Here is a 5,334-nt window from a genome sequence, read left to right as displayed (position 1 = left end):
TCCCTAATAACCAGCAATTGCACAGCTGAATATATGTCCTACAGAAACATATACATTAGTGCAGCAGGACATACACTCATACAAGAGTGCTCATGGCTGCAATATTCCGAATTGCCCCAAACTGGAAACAGCCCACATACCCATCAGCAGCAGGATGTATTGTGGGAGAGTCACACAATGGAATATTATTACACAACAATGGAAATGAGGGGAATGAGGGAACTACAGCTCTACCCAACCACATGGTCAATCTCACCAATACAAGTGTTGAGTGGAAAAAACCACAATACATAGAATGTGAATCTATTGATACAGAGTTCAAAACAGGCATCACTAAGCTATACTGTTTAAGGATACAGACATACTGGTCAAGCTATAACTCTAGGAAGTAAACAGCATGAGACCTCCTAAGAGAAACAAAAGAGGTTGTGATTGGGGGGGGATTCTGGAGGACCTATTTCTGAATCTGAGTAGTGGTTTCACAGGTCTGAGCTTTATAATAATTTGGATAAATGTACGTACATGTATTGGGTTCATTCCTAGATTTCTGTTATATTTCACAATAAAAAATGTGAGTAAAAATTATGGCCCTACATACTGCCGAATACTTGATCACTATCAAAAAGAATAAAATAGATCAAAATGTGCTGCAGTAAGACAGTGTGAGAAAAAGCAGGGGACAGAACAGTGGGTAAAGGGTGCTACACTGGGGTAAATTTTTTAAACTTTATGTATCTGTGTACACGCAAAGTCCTTTCTGGAAGAAAATAAGAGTCCCTTTGGGGGAAAGAATTGGGTGTCAGAGGGGCAGATTTATTCTGTTGCTGTTCAGTTGCTCAGTCGTGTCCGACTCTTTGCAACTCCATGGACTGCAGCATGCCAGGCTTTCCTGTGCTTCACTGTCTCTCTCAAACATCATCCATTGAGTCGATGATGTCTACTGTTCATTCATTTTCTGTTAGAATTTGTACTGTGGTTGTTTTTACTGATTTAATAAATACTGCATTCAGGCACAGTGCTTGGGGTATTCCTCAGAGGGAGAACCCCCATCTGGGTAGAGAAGCGAGGAAAGGCTTTGAGGAAAAAGCAGCATTAAGGCCGGGCCTTAGAGGGAAAGGATTTGCCAAGACGTGTGCAGGGGTAACGCTCTGGAAAAGCAAGACAAGCCTGCGTTGTGCCTCACTGCCAGGGCCCACAGGAGACCTGGCCATTGGGCCCAGGAGAGAGGCCTCTGGCCACGGGTGGCTACTCCAGGCAGAAGGAGGAGCACAGCTGACTGCACTAGGTTCCAGGCACTCTGGCACCTGGAGCGTGGCACCCCACGGATCTGCCACCCTGCCAGCCCAATCCTCACCTGGGATGCAGGGTGGACTGGTGCCCGCACCCGCAGGAAAAGGCCTTCGCAGCCCTTGCTCAGAGGTAAACCTCAGGAGGAGAACTGGTGAGAGAGTCCGGACCTTCCCAGATCTGACTCAAAGTTGGCCTCCTTAATGCCCGGTTGGTGTGACACTGGGGTGATAACACGCTTCACACAAAAGGCTGCATTCAAACTGCTCTGCTTCTGACTGTGCACGGTCTCTCACCAGCCTGATTAGCACTTGCTGTGCAAAGCGCCTCGCCTGGGGCCTTGAATACCTAGGTGCCCTGCCTGAAGTGATTCACAGCCACAGGGTATGGAGGAGAGAGGACACTCCCACCCGAGGAAGAAGCTTGCTCAGAGGGACTCTGCCAGCCGGGGTCAAAGGCCAGGACCCACATAAGCCCCTTGGCCGGCCCTGGCTGGCGCTTGCTTCCTCCCAGGAGGAGGTTACCTGCTTCCCAGGGCACCCAGTCCTGCAAATTCTCCCTCAAATTTGCCCTCTGCATTAGGGAACAAATTCCACCATTCCCTCACCCAGGTTCTTTGGGCTCAGGACACAGAAACGCATTTTTCATCAGCATGATTCAAGCCAGGGCTTAAGCCATCTTGTGAAGTACTGCAGAGGCAAACAAGAGAAGCTTTGAAGATTGTCCCCGACTGCGTATCTTTGCCACTGTGGTCACAGCCTGGCTCCTGCATCTGCCGGGAAGGAGCATGTGGCTGGAATCCCACTCTCACAGCTGAGAGCAGAGGCGAGGCCACCCACCACTGCCGGCCACCCATCTCTAAGGCCTAACAATCCGAGAGAGGGGGCTTGCGTCAGTTGCCCCGATGGCTCTGGTGTGCAGCGATTCCCTTTCCAGACTGCAATCCAAGGGCCCTTTACTGGGTGGGAGGGTGATACCTCAACCTGCAGGTCCCCTCGGAGGGCTGGAAGGGACCTATGGCTCAGCTCTGCTGCTCTGCTTACACCATTCCCTCTGGCAGGAATGCCCTTCCCCCCAAGCCTCCCATCAGTATCCTATTTGTCACGGCAGAGTTATTTATAACATTCAAAAAATCAGCAACTACCTAAACAACCAACAACAGGTGACTCGCCAGCTCAACCGTGTCCACACAGTGGAGGAAGTGTGGGCACTGTCAGGGGCACTACCCATCCTGGCCTCCCTGTGGAGCAGCCTCCACGTGAGCCGGGTGCCAAGACCAAGGCTAAATCTCTTCTTTCCTTGTGATTCCCGACGTCCTAAGGTTATTTGCGCCACAGATCGTTGGCGACCATCCTGAGGTTCCAGGTTCAACATGGCCCTTTGCTGAGATAACTTCCACCACCTCCACCTCCCCCTAACCCCACGCCAATAGCTCCCTGCCCAGCCATGCAGTGTGGGAGGTTTCGTATATGCCTGTCCCTGATCTTGGCCCTGCTTCTGGTCGTGCGTATGCACTCAGACCTGCAGGGACCCAGGGCCAGTCTTGGGGGTCTGTCTCCACCGTGGGGACCTCTGCTCAGTCACATCAACCTGGAGCCATGTCCTGAAGCCTCATGGAGGACACCTGCCTCCCCGCTCCCATGGCTGCCCTGATCTCAGCCAGTCACTACCTCCCTTCACCCATCTAACTGCACTCACTCGCCTCCACCCGCAACCTGGCCCCAGGGCGAAGAGAGGAGAAAGAGGGCCCCTGCTTCCGATTAGCATCTTGGTCCCTTCCACCCCCACCCACTCTCCCATCTGCTACCCACTGCTGCTGCCTAGGAGGCTGCCGGTGTGTGTATCAAGCCCCAGGCACCTGCTTGCAACAAGGGCAGCCCTGGCCCCAAAGCTGAGAGGAGCAGCTGAGACATCGTCAAGAACAGTAGAAGGCCAGGCAGAAGGCCTGGACAGCCCAGAGTCAACATCCAACAGCACAGAGCTCCCTCCCAGTGACATGGGACCCTGGCTGGACCTCAAGTCCACAGTGGAACAAGGGAGGGCACAGAAGTCCCATTGCAGCCATTTCCCTAGAGACATGCTGCCTTCCATTCTCTGCGGAGAAACTGACTGGCGTGCACAGGGGGTGGTCCCAAGGGAGCTTGGGGGAAGCGCAGAGCCTGGGGAGCCTCTGAGGGGCCTGAGGGCCAAGCATTCCCTAACTACTCAGGTCTGGACCCCTCGGGCAACGCTGATGGAGCCTCAGCCTATGGGTGCCTTGGTAATAAAGGGTCCCAAGCGGCCCTATTGCAGCCTAAGGAAAGTCTGGCCCAGGGGAAGCCTGAATGGGACAGAGGCCCCTCCAGAGGTCCAGGGGTCCCACAGAGTCCTGGCCCCTCCTCCACTGGGGTCAGCCTGGTTCCGGCCCCACCTTTCATACCCATAAACAGGAGTTTCCTGCCACCCTCGTCCTCTGCCATGTGGGGTTCCAGATCTTGCAGTAAATCTAGGGAGGCCAGGAGGGGCCCAGGAGGCCTCCAGCAGCCTCCCAACAACTGTGGGCAACACCTCCCGATTTAGTGGCAGCTGTGAACACCAGCCTGCAGGCACCCTCTCCCCTTCCCTGCTGTCTACTTTCAGGGACCAGAGCTGGGTTTCCTGTTGTAATCGACTTGCCTTGGTCCGAGCTCTGCCTAGCATGAGGCAGAGATTTCATCCACAGGATGGGTAGAAATAGAGACCTCGCTCTCAGGTCTGTGTCAGGAGGCAGAGTCAAGTTTCTCGTCTACCATCCAGCTGCTTTAGGTAACTGGGCAGGGGCCTGCCCTGGCTGGGCCTTGGTCACTAGTTCCGGCTGCTGACTATCTCCCATCTAATGAGAGCGCATGCGGGGTTGCGGGGAATGCTCTCCAGTCTTGGGGTGGGCATACAATCCAGTGCTGTCTCCAGAAAGTTAAGCCTTCAAACATGCAGGCTAAGCCAAGAGCCAACTGACCCCTTCCAGGCACCCGGGTTCCAAGCTTTGAGCCCCTGAAAGAAAACCCACTGGGGGCCCTGCTGTCCTTTGAGTGGAGGAGCGGAAATGCAGAGAAGGCCTTGGGAGTAAAGGGTTGCTATGGTGATGGAAGTTTTTAAAAGGGGGGAGGGGTAAGGAGAGGTGTTATTCAAACCCCTTCTCCAAGAATTCCCTGAGACTTTTGTCCTGATTCCTTCCCTATGTGTTCTGTGACCCAGGTCTTCATCAGGAAAGAACTGGGAGACTTTAGGAAAGAGGGGCAGGGCCACAGAGAGACAAAGGCACAACCTGCGGTGGAAGGAGGGGTAAAGAATTCATATATAGTAAAAAGGATGCAGGCCCAAGGACACAGGAGAAAAGGTGGGCTGGGGGTTTTGAAGGGGCCTATGGATGTCCAGCAGAGCCTTAAGGTCTCCATGACCATGTGCTCTGCACACCTGGGCCAGGAGCTGCCCCTGATGCCTAGACCTTTGAGACTGACCCCTCCTGTATCCCCCTAGACTCTGAACTTAGTGTGGGAAGAGGCCATCTGTTGTGGTCCCCTCGGTCACAACAGTTCCTCAGCCCCTCTCCCTGTCACCAAGGCAGCTTAGGTAAGGCAGGTCCAACATGTCGAAGGCACAGGCATGGGGGATGGAAATGAAGCTTGGAGACCTGGCTGCTTCCCTTTGCAGCCCCTCCTGTCAGCTGACCCAGCTCTGCCCAGACGCACCAGCCACCCCCACCCCCATCTGCTCTTCCCTAGAGGCCTTGGGTCCCCAGGGCCTCTCTGGCAGCTCAGCCTCATTCCCTGCCACAGCTGCCCCCCTCCCCAACAGTGGATTTTGCCTGAAGGCCAGAAACAGCACCCCGAGCAGTCTAGAAACAGGATAACAACTGCACAGCATCCTCCCCACCTCACCGACTCTGCCTCAGTTTCCCTGGATAGAGATCACTGACTCTATAGCCTTCTCCCAGGGCAAGGACTGCCCACCTGCCAGGACAAGGATGGGAGAGGAGGGCCAGCAGCTGATATGGGAAGAGGTAGCTGATACAGGAGGAGGATCCCTACC

This window comes from Bos indicus, chromosome 22 (genome assembly GCF_029378745.1).
Source record: "Bos indicus isolate NIAB-ARS_2022 breed Sahiwal x Tharparkar chromosome 22, NIAB-ARS_B.indTharparkar_mat_pri_1.0, whole genome shotgun sequence".
Lineage (NCBI taxonomy): Eukaryota > Metazoa > Chordata > Mammalia > Artiodactyla > Bovidae > Bos > Bos indicus.
Note: the sequence above shows the minus strand (reverse complement) of the source record.